The sequence below is a fragment of the Dinoponera quadriceps genome, unplaced genomic scaffold, assembly GCF_001313825.1.
Source record: "Dinoponera quadriceps isolate SergipeBrazil2010 unplaced genomic scaffold, ASM131382v1 scaffold426, whole genome shotgun sequence".
Classification (NCBI taxonomy): Eukaryota; Metazoa; Arthropoda; class Insecta; order Hymenoptera; family Formicidae; genus Dinoponera; species Dinoponera quadriceps.
This window is the reverse complement of record NW_014554535.1, coordinates 391,319-408,777: the sequence shown is the minus strand read 5'-3', so window position 1 is coordinate 408,777 and position 17,459 is coordinate 391,319. Positions and strand designations below refer to the sequence as shown.

The following is a 17,459-nucleotide window of genomic DNA, read 5'->3' as shown; positions in this document are numbered from 1 at the left end:
GGGGGGGGGGGGGGTAACTTGCACGGGCGCTTTCGCCTTCCCATTTCGCGTGTTGCGCTGTGGGAAAACGCGAGGAAGGGTATCGCGGCAAAAATATACCGCGCTTATTTGAAAGTAATTAAACTTGCCGCTTGTAATTCGAACTACTTTTCATCGTATCGCGCCATCTTACTTTAAAACAAGTCGAAAGTATGATCACGACCTCGGGCAATGTTTCGCCGTGGCCTGCATTGTGCGTGGCGTGTATCCGTGTGTTCGTCACGGTGAAAAGTTAACATAATTACAGTTATGCGAGCGACATGACACGATTAACGGATTAATGGAACAATCTTCAGTAACACTGCAGCCTGGAAGTCTGTTTCCTAAAGTGCACTATTTTTTCTCGAAACTGTCGCGCGTTTCAGTTCTGATTAATCGCGTCATCGCGACGAAGCCGCTATTGAAGAAGATACGAATTATAAAAAAAAAAAATGAAGGGCAATATGTGTTTTCACACATGTAATTAGGAAAATATGCTGTTGTTTTTGCTGTTGTCACGTAAGCTTTTAAGCAGGATCAAAATTTTGTTGTTACAAAATTAAAAATGATATAGAATGTGTGTTCTCATACATATGATTAATAGAGTATGCCTCTCCCCGTTATCGTGTAGGCGTATAAACGGGATATACACAGCAAAAAAACATTTTGTATTTGTGTTAAAATCGGCCGTTGTTCATATTGTGTTAAACTTTCAACATATCCGTATGTTAATTTAACATATTATAATTATGTTACTTCAATATTTTGTGTTGAGTCGATATCCAACGTGTATAAATATTAAAATGACATTTATAAGTGTTAATACAATTTATACTCCAGTACCGATTATAGGTATTATTATTTTGTGTTAATCTTTTACACAATATTTGTATTACTTTTCAATATATTCACCTCGTGTTAAATTAACACAGAAATTTGTATGGACCGTTTGGAATATGTGAAATAAATTTAATTTAACAGAAAATGTTTTACCGCGTAGCGGGCGATTTTCTCATTAATCGTTTTCCTTGAAGTATTAGGGATAGATTGAATGATCGGGCGTTTCCTGTGGATCAAGAGGTCGTCGCGAAGGGGTATCAAATGCAACGCGTGACGTCAGTCCCTAAATTAATCGCACATCGTAAAACTCATCCGCCTCCGACGATCCCGACGGCTATCTCCGTGTGAGAATTCTGCGTGAGAGATTACCTTGGCCGGAGCGAGAAGGATGTAGAAAAATAAGCGGTATCGCGTAGACCGCCGTTATTTCCGTCGCTCTCCACGGAGGAGGCACGAAGCAGCGGAGACAGGCGTATCCGGTCACATTTTACGATCCCTCCTTGCCGCGGGCCACGAATATCGCGGCCGTGAGTGCGGACGCCCGGGAAGAAAAAGGGAGAAGTGCCACCACTCTCGTGGAGGCTCCCGTTTTTCTAAAACGCGTGGGATAATTGTTCGTGGATCTCTTTGAGACGGCATGCGCAGCGTTGATCCGCCCCGTCCCACTGTCGCAAACTTTGTGAAGAATTAATTCCGTGGTCGGATGGCGCGTATTCTGGACGAACACGTTGGCCGTGTTCGTACGTGCGTACGTGTGTGTGTACGCGCATATGTCCGTACATACAGCCCTCTGCGAGTTACCGCGCGAGAAAATTGGACCACGGAAAATTTCTACCGCCGCGTGTGACACCTCTTATGCCCGTTCACTTACGGAAGTCTACGCGCGTGTAATTAGCGACGTTAAAAGTGGCGGCAACGCTTGCCGGATTTTTCCCTTACGCCCGACTTGATTTGCAACTGTGTCGCGAATTCAAAGCGGACTAATTGTAAGTTTTAAAGAAGATTGTAACATTGAAGCGATAACAGCTTCGTGTTCTATGTATAACGAGCTGCGGAGATAGATTTTCGTTCCCTACAGCCGGGAAGGTTGATTTTAAGTGCTCGCAACTATCGAGATCAGCCGATCGACCGAAATCCTCCTGAAATTTTTTAAATAATCGGCAGAAAGCACAAACGGGGCTCGAAAACGAAGAATCTGAATCCCGATATAAAGACGTGCGAGCTGTAGTCGACTTAAAATTGACCCGTAACCAACTCCTTTGGAGACTTAACCGATTAAAATTATCGAGATCAGCTGATTGACCGGAATTTTCCTGAAATTTTTTATTTAATTAGCAGAGAGCACGAACGAATTGAAAACGACGTTTTCCGATTTCGTTATAAAATTGCACGAACCATAGTCGATCATAAATCGTCTCGTAACCACCGTTTTCGGACTCTTCCGGCTTAACCGATAAAAATGAGCGAAATCAACAGATCGACTCGAATTTTCCTGAAATCTTTTAGTCAATTAATCAAAGATACAGACGGGTTTAAAACGACGTAATCTCGTAATCTCGTTATAAAATCTCGCGAACTATAATCAATCGTAAACTCGACTCGTAATCACCCCCTCCGGAGACTAACGACTTAACCGGTCAAAGCTATCGAAATCAGCCGATCGACTCGTGAAAATTTCCCTGAAATTTCTTGGACAGTTGACAGAGAACACTAACGGGTTGAAAATGTAATTCCGATGCAAAATCACACGAGCCACAGTCGATCTGAAATCGACCCACAGCCTCCGGGAACTCCATCAAAGACGTTGAAGTATGCACAAACGAGATTCGAGGATCGTGGTAGCGATAAGGGTCTTACCTTATCAGGTCGTGCTCTATCCCCGATAATCCGTACACCTAAACTCTCCGGCAGCGAAACATCACGGACCGCCCTTAACGGCCTTAGGCAACACGTTCACCACCTTTCAGCACCATACACGACGACCTCGAGCATAGGTACACCAATCCCGCGGGGCTCACGTGTCTAGCCGCGGTGCTGACCGCGCAAACGCCAGTGACGAACTCTACGGGACGCACTTCAGGATCTCACGCTCGATTCCGAGAAGCGATCGACAGTCCTTCCGCTTCGTTCTGTCATAGTCACGTGACGCGTCTCCGTCTCCCCGTGAGACCGCGAATTCTCAAGTGAACGATGGGACGCGCGGTCGGGCCTCGTGCTCGATGGGCCTTCGCGAGCTCTCTGTCGACGGGGAGACCCGATCGACGCGCTTTCCACCCACACCGGGGACTCCCGTTGGTGGCGGTCACGTGGCGAGCGACTTGTCCGAGCAGCGGACGGAGCCGGCGGAACGCGTTGCACCGTCTCGGTGATCCGTCGGGGACTGCGTTCGCCACGGCTCCCCACCAGGAGCCTCGGGGGTTGGACGCCCCCGCGTCGGTTCGGCACCCCGACGCGCGACGTCGCTCCGCCTCCACGTGGAACGCCGAATCCCCACCTAGCATGTCGGGGGTTTGAACCTCCGGTGGACGCCGACGGAGTCGTCTTAAGTCGACCGCGACGCCGGGAGACTCGCCGCCGCGGTTGTCGGTGAACAAGGGTGGACTCGGGGGTGCTAACGATACCGTGGAAGTATCGGCGCTCTCGCCTCCGCGCGTCTCCCGATACTTTGAGCGTTCGGGCTTTTAATTCGCGAGCCGAAATTTCCGTCCCGGTTTAAGTCTGATTTATTTCTGCGTTAAATATTCAAAGGTCTTCTCTCGTGCTCCTTTGGTGCTACAAATGGAGAATTTATTGCCGGTTTCTCCACTTGAAGGCTTAATGTAGAACTAAAATTTAGACTCTGGAGGACTAAATTCCCCCTGTCGCTTTAAAGGGACGCTTATTGTGCTTCTTTGATGCTACAAGTGGGGACTTATTTCCGTCTTCTCCATTTGAAGATTTAATGTCGAATTTAAAATTTCGACTCGGGGTAAAGCGCGGTTTTCGAGGACGCCGTCGGTTGAAGATTGCAGTGGAAGCAAACAGGGAGGGTCTGGCCGTGATGCTGAGAAAATGACCCGAGGGATTCTTTATGGATATGACTCGACTAATTTGATAGATTCCTGTATTTTATTCTCGCGCTAATTTTCTAAATTTTGTTAACTTTTCGTGCGAAGCAATCGGACGACACGCACGGCGTGCAAATTGACGTTACAATTTATTTAAAAGCCACAATAATCCCGAAAGAATGGGACCATTCGCAAATTGCGCGTCATTTGCACTAATGCGTGTATGCGATGATTATACTGTCCAGGGCAAAAGAATTCGTGCGACGCCTTCATGTTTATTCAGCATTTTTAATGGCGCCTCTCCCTTGTTATTCTCTTCTCGCGCCTTCCTTTTGTCTCCTCGGCGCTATTGCAGTTTCTCGCATAAATTTAATAATTAACGGGACGCAGGACATCGGGAAGGCATTTAATATTGAAATAAAGTACGACGCCTCGCGCGCGGTCAATCCCATTCGCATAACGAGATAATGCAATACGAAATTGAATTCATGCGATATTCATGGCGTCAACGATTTGATTGCGGACGCGACGGGCAAATAAAAATTTCACGCCCGGTGAATATTTACAGGCACACCCAATTAATTTCCGCATGATACGCGACGCGTGAAATCCCTATTCGCAAATGAATATACTTTCTGGGTTGCGCGTTACGAAAATCTTTTATGCACGCGCGTATTTCCATAAAAATAAATTGTTCCGCTCTTCAATGTTTTACGAGTATTTCCGCGCAGCGGCGAAATTCGTCGACGACGATAAAAAGGGCTCTCGCCTCGAAAAATGTTTAAAAGCGGGATGTACTTCCACCTGCCACTTTTATATCCATACTGTGTAATATTATTTCCCGTGAACACACACTAATTTCACGAGCTTGAGAACTGTGAGATCTCCTTTTCCTCTCCCTCGCTCTTTCTTCCCTCCTTCTTTCGTTAATCCATGCGAAACATGGCTCCACGTGAAAACGTGTCTCGATAAAATGAACGGGGAAGAGAGACATGGGGGCATAAATTGAATAATTCTTTATTAATTCGTAAAAATTATTCGCGTCTCTAAATACGGCGTTTACGACCCCAAAGAGAATGCCTTAAAATGACGAGTGGGGCTTGTGATGCCCCCCAATTTAATTTTCCCTTTGCGTAACATTAAAACTTTGCATTTGCGCTAACTTTATGCCCCACGAGTGCGGCCGTGATGTTCGTATTTTACGACCTCTTGTTGCCCTGATTTTCCTCGCGTAGCTTTTTATCATTCAAAGAGATACATCTTTATGGAAACGCGAAAAATCTCCGTGGATACGCGACAAGTCGTCCGACTGCGAGAACGGCTGTGCGAGGGGAAGGCAGAGTCCGGTGCAGACGTCGCGCGAGTTACTCGGTTTCTGACGGGCCACCATGTATACTCGACTGTTATTACTTCGTGTCCCAGACGCGCAAGATCGACGTCATTAGCAGCATCAGCAATGAATGTCCATCGAGAGGGTAGCGTGCGATCCCGCGGACTAATTACGACCGTACCGCGGGCGTACACACATCGCAAGTCCAAAGCAGCCATAAGTGCGCAAAAAGAGCCTGCAGATGCGTGCACGTGCATGACGCTCTCTGTACGCGTGTACGTTCACCGGTGCCATTAACGAATCCCCTGGCCTGGCGCCTCGCCTCCAATTTGCGCTGAAACGCGATCGTAATCGACTTTGTCGATTGAGCAAATTCCGATGCACGGCCCCTTAATATCGGGAAATTTCATATTTCCTCCATTTAAACGCGTAATTCAATCTAAGTACATATGGCATTAATTTTCCGATGTACCCTGCGGCGAGAGCCGGCTGTACTCTATATTCGTTCCGCGGTATCTGTAACCGATGGAAAGTGCCGCATCCCGACAACACGGAACGTAGGAAAAATTTATACAATCTACAATAATAATCCCCTCCGTTCCGCTGCGTCGTGCTGCTTTTTTCCTTCATTTAACCGGAGAGCCATATTTATTTTCGAGTCGTTAATTCGTCACATTTCGGTCTGTGAGACCGCTCGACTTCGTCGCCTTGTTATTTTTATTCTAATTAATATTTCTAACTATTGAACGAGACTTCTTCTTGGTTTAAATAAACAAAGAACTTTAACGATTCTTTCGAAACAAAGCACAGATGTTATACTGTCATTAGAATATTATATTTTAAGTATTAATATTAGTTATTTGTGAGGGAGTAAAGTTGTTCAATGTGTAACGCACGTGCTGAATATTTCCAGCGTAATTTCAATCGCGGTGAATCTATTTTCTACGCTTAAGTCGATCCTTGAGTCCCAGTAAATTTATTATAAATTCAATTACCCTGAAATACCTTTTCACCCAATTGCTAAGTTAATTAGAGAGTAGTTTCTTATTCCGCTTATGTTGGAATGAGGCTCACTTGTGTGGTGAGCAAGAATTAATAACGAGACGGTCGTTACGAATACTTAATATTCGGAGAAATTTCAGCGCATGGAAATTCATTCGATAAAGATACAAAGTATACGGATAGGAGGGCTACTTCATCGTCACCACCGAAGTTAAGAACACGCTCGGAAACACGTGCTTAATCCACTCGCAGCCTCTTCCTCATTTAACGACAGGCATTCCTTGAGTCAGAGACAGACAGAGAGGGAAGAACGCGCGCTTAACGCTGGAACAATATTTTGACGACGGGACGCGGAGCGACAAAGGAATCATACATCGTCGCGATATTAATAAGAGATATTCCAACTGTACTCGTCGCACGCGAAATATTTTCGCGCTACGTTTTCCGAGCGCGGGGACACGAGAGTGTTTTCCGACGAAGCTCTCGAGGTGTGGGCGCGCACGCGGCGTCCTTCTCCTTCCGCCGAAGAAAAAGGAAGAGAGAGAGAGAGAAAGAGGGATAGAGGGAGAGAGAGAAAGAGACTCGAGCTCACCCTCTTGGCCCCTCAGGTCGAAGGTAGTGACATCGGTCTCGAGTGTTTTTATTCCATTACCCCAGCGCAGCGCCATCCTCTTAACCACTTACTTAACCCACGACCTTCGGCCTTGTCTCCCCCTCGTTCGCGCTTGATGGCCTTCGAAAACTCAAATATTATCCGTCGTTCGATCCCGCCCCCGCTGTCGAGAAGAGCGGCGCTACCACGAAGGGTAAGGCGAGAGGGGGAGGGGGTGTAGGACGCCCGAGGATCCTCCGCGACCCTGTTCCGCACTTCTCAACATATCCCTGCGCGAACGCCTTAAACCTAATTCCCGCCGGCGCTGACAGCGTCAATAATGTTTCTATCGGCCACCGTGATTCTCATTTCATTACTCGTTCGCGAGTGCCGATACACCGACGCCGCGCTCCCATCCCCTTTTTACGAGACCACGATGGACGCGGGGGCGTGCGCGCCCCCTTGCCATCTCTACGGGAGCCTCGGACAGTGCAGGCGCGATTGAAAAAAATTGACTTAAGGAAAGTTTGATCGTTTAAAGTTTGTAACGTTCAACATCTCGACGCCGGGATCCTTTTTTTCGAAGGGGGAAGCTCGAGTCTTTCTTTCTTTTCGATTTTTCTTTCTCGCTCTTTTCCTGCGAGCAAATCGGATCGCGCGAGATATTCCTGTCCCGCGGATTCTTCCGGGATCGCGCTTGTTTAACTCTTCGACCGAATTGTGGGTCAGATAGGTTCGGTGAGTTGTGTTTAAATAGCGAAGAGGAGTGCGTGATCTATGAATTATTCGAAAAGTTGTCAAAAAGTCTCTCCGTCAGATGCGGTGCGGGTCTGACAAGCCGATTAATGCGTGTTTGAAAGCCATTCGAATTCGACGCAGGGCTAATTAGACCCCTACTGCGATCGATGTATTATTTGACGCCACAAGTGAATTGGTTATTTTGCTGAAAATTTGTGTGTTAAGCATTGTGATTGCTTTTTTTTTCTAAGTGATAAATGGCAACATTATATTAGGATTAGATGACGCGTAACTTACGCGAGCGCATTCTGTAAAGCGTGAGTCGAAATAATTAATTTTTTTAAGCAATACATGCTAAGAAATACACTTTTCTTGATACTTTCGCAATAGAAATATTTTTTTCCCATAAAAACACCTATTTTCGACACTTCAAAATATCCTCTTTTCAGTGGTCCAGAAAGCATGTTTTTCGAACGCACGCTAGAATCATATTTTTTCTGTTAGATCTATCTTTCAACTTCATCGCCGTACAGTCGCAGATCAAAATAATAGAAAGTAAAAAATTACGATTTTTTAAGTAAAACACTACCCATTCGCGAGACCATTGTCTCGAATTTTTTTCAGTAACTTACAACTTGATTTCCTACTGTATGACTTGACATTAAAATAGAAGAGTAGATTACACTTTGTTTTAGAATCTTGCCAACCTCTTTCGTTTCTTGAGTTTTTCACATGTGGAATTTAGAAAATCGCGTAGGGTCGATACGTTTGCAGTGCGAGCGACTTCTCGGAAGTGCGCGATCGAAGGGTTAACGAAATGGCACGGCGCGGGCACGAGTATCGGTTGCTTGCATGAGCGACCGGGGACTTGGACACACGACAGTCGATGACGGCAAATTGCACGGATAATTGCGCCGGTGTTCTCGGCGGCGCGTTTCACCTCCGCACCTCTTGCGTTCGGGAAAATCGCGCTTCGGAGAAAACGCGCCTTTATTCGTAACGAAAGTTTCACGAGAATAGAACGCCATGCCTCCCCCCCCCCCTCTCTCGCCGTACCCTTTCTTGCGAGCGCAATTTGCAATTTTCATCCCTGCTGTCGATTTTGCGCCGGCGACGCGAGCGAGCTGAAAACTTGGCGAGAGCGCCGCGGTTCTCGCCGAAAGTTCTTATCGCGCCGGGGTCGCGCCTCTGCGCGCGAAATCTGCGTCCGCAACACGTGAAATCCCGCGGCTGGAAATCTACTATTCCACTTCGTTAATGAAAGTGATATAACGTTCGGAATGAGATGCAAATTACGGCGGGATGCGGTTGAAGTGCGAGCACCGGCCGAGCGAGTTTTTATCTGTCGCCCCGCGCACCGTCGCCCGCCACGCGTCGATAAGCATAATGCGCTTTCTTTTTACTCTCTCTTTCTCTCTCTCTCTCTCTCTCTACTTCTCTGTCTCGCTACCGTTGGGTTATTCGTATTTCTCTCTGTCAACCAGTTGCGTTATTTCAACGTCGAACAGCCACCATTTTCGAGGAAACCGAGGCTGACCGAATTGTGAAATTTTAATAGGACGGAACGTGTCTTGAAGGGAATAATCATGAGGGTCCATGTCGGGGCACATCCCGCGAACCTTTTTCTCCGCGAGCCTTTGAACGAATTAAAAATATCGACGTGAGCTCGTTTAATAGATTTTAAACTTCCCACCATCTGAATTTCCTCGCATTTATTTTGGCACTGTTTAGTCGTCCTACTTTCCAAAAGTATGCATCGTGATATCTTCACGCTGCAATAATCGTCGCTTTTACATTTTACGGGGCAAGAGCTCTGCGAATAAGATATCCGCTATTTCGAGTAACTAGATTTAACGTCTCGGAGGGAAGAAGACGCGCCTTATACGTTTTTATATCAATTTAGAGCGGTGCGTCTGCGACGTCAGCCAGCGCTGTGATCCGACGCGGCGTGCATTCTCGTTCGCGCGTGCGAATAAATTTCGCCGCACGTCGCGCGAACCGTCTATTCAGCTTGATTAATATTTACCGGTGGACCGACGCTGCTGGCATTTTCCGGCCGATGTCGTCGAATCGGCGAAAGTTAAATCGTCGCTTAAGCGAGAGCGCGTCCGGCATAGCCGTGGCATAGCCGGATTAGCAACAAATGCCCCGGCTCGCCAAGTCGGAAACGCGCGCACGCGGCAAGTAAGTTAGTTATAGACATTAGTTAGCCGTGACGTATATCGCGCACCTAATGGTTACAATTATGAGCCGTCGCCACTTTCGGCTACGGCGACGAAGTTACGGATCGCGCGACTGCTCGCTCGTTCCGCTCTGGAATTATTCGAATAACAGTTTAAGCCTTGCACACATCGAATAGCAGCTGAGAGAAAGACAGAGAGAGAGAGAGAGAGAGAGAGCACGTTCGCAACAAACAACCGCGTCGTCGAGTTCCGATGATCAATAGTGCGACTAGTTTGTACGCTATATATATATATATATATATATATATATATATTTATTTATTCGCCCTTTTATCTTCTTTATCGTGCCCGTCAACATCGATTTAATTTGTAAACGGCGGCGGATAATACCGGCGGCTCCTTTCGCCAAGTTACCGTCAAGTTACGTTAGTATTCATTTGTCAGCTGATTGAAATATTCGATTTACCGTATGAATAATTATGCGCGAAGAATAATAAGCGGCATTATAATTGCGCGGCAAACGATAAATTCACTCGCGGCCGGCGAGGCCGCATGCGACTGTAATCGATTTATTCGACATTATCCGTATCCGCGAGCCGGACGGACGCTGCGTTCCAGCGAAATTGCCGTTCTTTCCTTACGGGAAATCGAGGAAACGCACAGCTGACGCACGGTTCTTCGATTTCTAAATTCGAGAGTGTGCGTATGTGTGCGTGTGTGCGCTCGCGTCCAGATGCTCGGCGAAAACGACTCGAGCCGTTCCACTCGCTCGTAGAAGCGCCCTCAGTTATAACCAATCGGCGGACTCCCGCACGTTAGAGCGCGAGAAACAAGGTTTTCGTCGCGACGATTTCCCGAGCGCCGATCGCGGCCCGCAGCAATCTCGTCCCAAACGGCGTCGCGCCACTTCAGCGCAAACGAACCTTTCAAAATCACTTTCCGATATTCCGCCGCTCTTTTCCGCCGCGACGAGACGGCGCATGCGTAACGACACCGATCGTCGTAGGATACACGAGAGCGAGACGAGCCCGCGGCCGTAAATAAAAGGACGATCGGCCGAGATAGAAGGCAACCAGCCAGCCAGCCAACCAACCAACCAACCAGCGATACCACTGATATTTTCCCGCGAGATATCGAATGCTTCGAGCATGCAGAGATAGAGAGAGAGGGAGAGGGAGGGAGAGAGAGATCGTGCCGAGATCAAATCTCGGAAAAATCCGAAGATTCCTCTCGCGCTGTTCCGGAAACAACGATTCCAATTCGAAAACGCCGAATAACTGAAACTGACGTCGCAACCCCGTAAAAAAGTTGTCGGCCTCCGATTCTCGTGAAATTATATATGAGCGGTATTCATATCTTATATCTAAGATCGCGCTTAAGGAGGTTGTAAGGTGAAACGAGTTCGATAAGAATTCGATGAAATTTTTATTACGTATAAGCTGAAATATTTTCTAACTGCTCGTGCAATTAGAGAAAGACCGGTCATTCGAGAGCTGAGATATTTGCAACTAAAGTTGATACTTTTTTATACGTGCCCCTTGAGATTAGCATGCTGTTTTCAATTTTTATTTTTGATATCTTCTTAAAAAATATAAGATTTTGATGAAAAATTACCAGGATATTAAGTACTAATATGCAAATATTACACACAAATTTCGGAATTATTGATAATTTTGTTTTGAAAATACAACAGTATAAAGTTCACAATTTATAGTAATGCTCAAGAAATATATATATATGTGCCTATATTTAAACACTTATATACACTACCATTAATTTAACGGCCATTAATTTAACTAAATATTAAAAAAGAAGAAGAAGATTTTCATATTTGCAATATTATATACATATAGATATTGTTTTCTATTTCTGAACTAGGACTGTACCGGGACCTTCATTTCTTCAGCACTAAATTATATACTTATCTCACTCTAACGGTAAAAAGTGTAACTGTGTTAAATATAAGATCGGACTGTGAATGGTGCTTTAACTCTCCGATTTGACGGTTCGCAGTTTCCGAGATGGTAGTTCGCGCGGAAGTACTCAGCGCCTAAAAGACGTTTCTCAAACATCGCTAATAATCCAGAAGAAACACTCGGGAACTCCGTACGTGAGCATCCGCGCTCGATTCAGCGGAAAATTTCGAATAGATATCGATTTCGTGGGGCGAGCGGGCTCGGAGGGAGGGGGAGAGGGGAACGAGCCCGTCGGCCCTAGCGCCGGTATACTTTTGATGCATACGCCCGCGGTCGTGTTTATGTTAATGTAATTTTGTGGCGGCGACGGTGCTGAAATAACGACTAAGCCCCGGCAGATAAATCGCTTCTGCATACGCATGTGATATGCATGTTTCCCCGCCGTTGCGTAACAGCGCGGAACAATTTCGCCCGCGCCGCAATTGAATCGCGCTCGGTTTCGAGACGATCCGGAGAAGAGAAGGCGCAGGGAAACCGANGGGGGGGGGGGGGGGGGGGTGGAGAGTGTACAACGCGTCTCTCGTGCGGGGTATATGCGCGCGCTTTCTCTCGATTACAGTCGTAGCGGGTGACCGAAGCAAGGGAGAATACCGAATCACCTCTGAATCCTGTTTCCGGTACAATTACTCGAAGCGCGAACCGTGGAGAATTAAATAGTTCTTCTTGGTGCTTCGGGAGTGTGTGGGCGAAAAATAACGCGAAGCACCAAGTCGAGTAAAGCAGGATATCGAAGGCTCAAACGATAAACAATCAAGAAGGACGGGCTGATAGAATTCGTCGCTGGGTGTTGGGAATTTGAATCTTGGCGTAAGAATAAATTGTTCGACAGTGTAATGCGTACACGTTGGATTGATTTTTCAGACTTTTAATGTACGTACTATGCAAAGGTTAACTGTTAACATCTTGGACATGTATCTCTCCGAAATATAATAATATTATATATAATAATATATATATATATATAATGTTATATATAATAAGTCAAAATTTTGCGTAATCGTTTGCAGAATGGTGAAGAACTTTTTTGTTCACATTGATCTGAACTACAAGCGTGTGACGGACGTCCCACTTAGCGACAGACACCTTGTATATATACTTTCTAATCGATTGCTTACATTAATTTTTTACGTTAACCTCTTATATCATCTTTCTTAATACATTTATTCTTCTTCGGCGGATTTCGTGACACATGAATGAATAACAATAATCCTCTTTACTGACTCTGAGTGTACGTTACACCGAACAATTCATCCTCCCGTGAAAATTCACGTTACCGCGTCCGATATTCAACGACGGCTGTTATTGGCTTACCATTTAGCTTATTATTCGGCTCATCATTAGTTTATTTCATTCGCGAAGAGTCAGATTTTTATTCGACTCATGGCTAAGGCACCGTCCATTGCCGGCCATCAAATAATTATAAATTAAAGCCGTTAGTTACCGAAGCTGGTGGTCGCTCCGTTGGCGCAAGATCCGCTTTGTTACCCGATCTCGGCTCTCTCGTCTGCCGAGCCAATAATATCAATGAGCGTTTCACGGTACGGCGATGTAATGCCTTAGTAACATCACTCACTCGGCAAAGTTCGTTAAACCGCTACATTTGCGGCGCGCTCGATATTGTTTAAGCGGCCGATATAAATACATTTGCGAGGCGAGTCAACAATTGGGCTTACCGTGAGCGCGCGGGTATTTCTCCGGCATTAGTATCATTAGTCTGTATTGCGGTTGCCGGCTTGTTAAGCTTAGCCAGCGAAAAGCAATCGATGAGCGGCTACGCCCGAGCGGTCGTTGCTTGCTGCTGTTGCTGCCGGTGCCGCCGCTGTTACGCAGGAAAAGCGAAATGGAACGCTCCGACCGGGCATCCGCGAAACGAATTTCAGAGGAACGGCAGATAAAGAGTGCGTGCTTGCCGAGCGTGAAGCAGAAAATAGCTGGATCCGACTTGCGGTGGATCGGCTGTATCGGCGCGAAAATCATCTGCCGCGATTAAAAAAGTTGCGTTGCCACGATTATTCGGCGTAACGAGAGATGTAGCGAAATTAATCAGCCGGCGAATTCCTTAAACGCGAACGTTAACGTTGCGCTACCGCGATCGGTATGGCATGGCTGAAAAACTCCTCTTACGAATGTATGTGTGTGTGTGTGTGTGTGTAAGTATATGCGCGATTCAACCTAAAATAACAGAAGTGACGTGCGCGATAACGGAAGCGCGATAAAATAACGCCTAAGCTCGCGGACAAAACGAAGGTGGGTTTTGTCCTCCGCGTCGTGACGTAAACCAATTTTACCGTAAGCACGCGTACACACGTACACTCGCATCCCACCCAGGCACGTACACGCGTTCTGAAATTGAATCGCTCCGCTTGCTCAGGCGGAGCCCGCGGGCGAGCGGAATGTGTTTTGTTGCCGATCTCCTCGCCGGCGGCCGCTGCCGGCGGTGCCTCTCCGTTACCTTGCGGCTTGCAGTCCGAAACAGAGCTCGCCGCGAACGGATCTTGCGTCACGGGGGCAAGCAAGCAAGCGTAATTCGTATCGATTCGCATCGTGGCTCGAGAATTCTGACGTACGGTCCGGCCGGCACGTCAGATATTTAAGGGAGATTAAGAAATTGACCAGCAGCTCGCCAACATCTATGTTAATCGCAAGCGTTATCCCGATTTAAGAGCAAAAGCAGCTCCGTTCTCTCTTTCTCTCTCTCTCTCTTCGCATGCGCTCTCTTCGGGCGCTCAAGCTGCGAGCATTCCCACAAAATGTGTCTGCTTAATGCCACCGCGAGCAGGCATGCCTCGAGTTATCCGGCCGCGCGGTGTATTCGCCGCCTCGGGGGCGAAGCACGGCTCATCCATAACAATTCGTAATAACGTTTGGATAAACCGCCGAGGATATCCGCAGAACGCCGNCCCAATCTCACCCCCGACGTCCCGCCATTTCTAGACGCCGGTTGCTCGGTTTGAAAACAGGGTCGTGCTGATTGGCAGTGGTCACCCGGTTTTCCCCAGGTCACCGTGGAAAGTTAAACCGGCTAATGGAAATTTGTTCGTTCCGCCGAACATACGTCGAGTCGCATGACATATCGCCCGCTCGTCCTCTCTCCTCCCCCTCTTTTCCCTTTCTCTCTCTCTCTCTCTCTCTCTCGCTCGCTCGATCTTTCTCTTCGTTTCTCTCGTTTCTCTCCCGCCACGTCGCCCGTCAAGTCCCCGGAAGTGTACGTCGCTCGTTCCCATCCCCGTGCGACCATCCCCCCTCCAACCCCTGCGCGCGCCCTTTCCACCGTTTGTCAGGTCCCTCCGGCTCGTCCTGGAGCGTCTCTACTCCTTTCATCAGCGCGTACACGTGCGCGTCTCACATCGCGCAAAATTCGGCCGTCTGTCTACTTAAACTACCGTGGAGCATCGCAGTCACGGAATAAGTCATTGTTCGACCCTAATGAGTTCGGCGAGGCGGTGTACGCGGGGAAACGCGCCAACGAGTATCAGCGCTCCAAGTCATGCGATCTAATAGCAATTTACAACGAGATATTTAGAGCGAAAAACTGAGAGGAAAGTTGTACTAAACGCTGGATCGTACTGAAAATTTCGTAAAGGCGAAACTGGCTTCAAACTCACGAAGAAGTTCGCAACTATGAAGGAATGCGCGGCGCTCGATACATTCTATACATTAGTTTTAATCTGCAAAATCCTCCCTGTTCTCCTCTCAAACTAAAGGAATACTTCATCTAGATTACCGTGCTCGTAATAACATCTCTGCATTTCAATAAGGCTGCCGAACTGTCCTTAGTTTCATGTCGTGACATTTTTACCCTCCCCTTACCTCTCTCTATTTCTCATTCTCTCTCTCTATCTCTCTCTCTCTCTCTTTGTCCATCATATTCTCCCCCTGTCCTTTCTTCCTCTTCCTCAATTTCATCCCTCTAACTTGACTCTCTCTCTCTCTCTCTCTCTCTCTTTCTCATCCTGTCGCCGCTTCTCGGAGTTATTCCTTTTTTCATCAGCTCGCGTACGCTCAAGTCTCACATCAACAGCATTTAACCTCATGTATATATGCATTTCGATTACGGGGGGAATATTTGCCACGAGACTATAAGTGAGAGGGCGGAAAAGCGGGGCCGGAAGAAATACAGTATGTCTGTTGGGAAGAGCCGCGCCGACAAGTCCTCGTCAGATATGTCTGCAATTTGCCTGGACCATTAGGTGCTCCCACCGAGGGGAAAATGCCACCCCTCTGTTCCATCCTCCGTCATCTTTTCGCCGATTAAGAAAATCCACCGGAAGTGAGCGGAGTGGGAGTGTGGGAGAAAGGGATTTCGAAAAGGTGATCACATGACCGCGTACGTTCTACGTAGAAAGGTAGAGAATAACATTATTTAGAAACGCGATCAGTGAACTTCGACGATACAGGCAAATAGACGAATTTGCGGCGACCCGGTGGATATCGAGCAGTTGTTTAACTCACCATGCCCTCAGTTGTGTCCCTTATTTACGATTGCGCATGTAAATGCGACCGCGCGAATAACAAGACCATCGCAAAGTTCGCTAAGCGCATTCGGCCATCTCGCGAATTCGATAGACTTCTCGACGGGGAATCTTATAATTATTTGGCTGCGGTAATTAAATATTTGCTCGACATGTATTAATCAAATTTTAGTACTTATTAGCAAATCCTTTTTTCAACGCATGTCTTGACGATCGCTCTGTACCACGAGTTTCAAAGTTTCTAACGACAAATTTTTGCGTACCACAATTTAACTTAGTTATGCTTGCTCCATTCTGGATTTGCTAGTAAGTACTAAAATTTGATTAATACATGTCGAGCAAATATTTAATTACCGCAGGCAAATAATTTAGTTCTATGTATTAAATATGCAGTACACATGGAACTACATTATTGTACGTACAGTATATAGAAATAAATTATTTGGTTGCAATAATAATAAAAAATTGATCGGCATGTGTTAATGAAATTTTGGCACTTGTTACCGAATTTTCGTGCTTGTTGCCAAATCTTTCTTTCGGTGCACGCGCGAAGATTTCGTTCGGCGAAGTTTTCTATCGTCTATCGAGTATCACCATCCGCTCGTACTACGTACTACGCTCGAATTTAACGAAGGATTCAACGGTGCGTTCGATGTCGCTTCGGTGCGACACCATCGCGGTGACAGATTCGATACGCACTCGATACTCCGATGAAATATCGCCGAACGAGCGCGTATACCGGCGCCTACATCATCGACAGTCAATTTGGGATGACAGAGAGCACGCTGTTAAACGGGCCACCGTGCAAATGCGTCTCGCAGATCATGCGCGCCACGAGACCCGCGTTTCCTTTCACTTGCACTCTTCTGAATACGCGAAAAAACAAGACCAAGGGAGCTCGAGTGAGAAAATTCTGTTTGCCACTCAAAATTCGACACTACATCTTCTCATTAATATTAAACATTGATTCTATGATACGCACATCATCATATGCACGCATGAAATACTTGTAACGAAAATTCCTTCGAAGCTGTAGTTAACTTTTGAAAATTCATATTCCTCTCAAGAATGAGAAATTATACAAAATCGAAAGCTACCTTTAGAATGTCTTATGTCTATCATGTTACTTTATAATAACAGACTTTCAAGACTTCGACGCGAATTCTCAACGAAAATGCCGATTGAAATAATCGCTTTTTGCAGTTGTTTAATTATTAACATTCTTCATTTTGCAATTGCAGTCTGTCTTAAAATAAAATTC

General features: G+C 46.5%; 1 protein-coding gene across 1 annotated transcript in view; it reads right to left on the bottom strand.

Moving 5' to 3' along the window:
• The window catches only part of LOC106751974 (lachesin-like), a 173,510-nt gene extending 170,629 nt beyond the window's left edge, over positions 1-2,881 (bottom strand). The window contains exon 1 of the mRNA XM_014633314.1: positions 2,716-2,881. The gene's annotated coding sequence lies outside the window, so the exon portion shown is untranslated. The remainder of the gene's footprint in view (positions 1-2,715) is intronic.
• Positions 2,882-17,459: the final 14,578 nt, after the last annotated feature.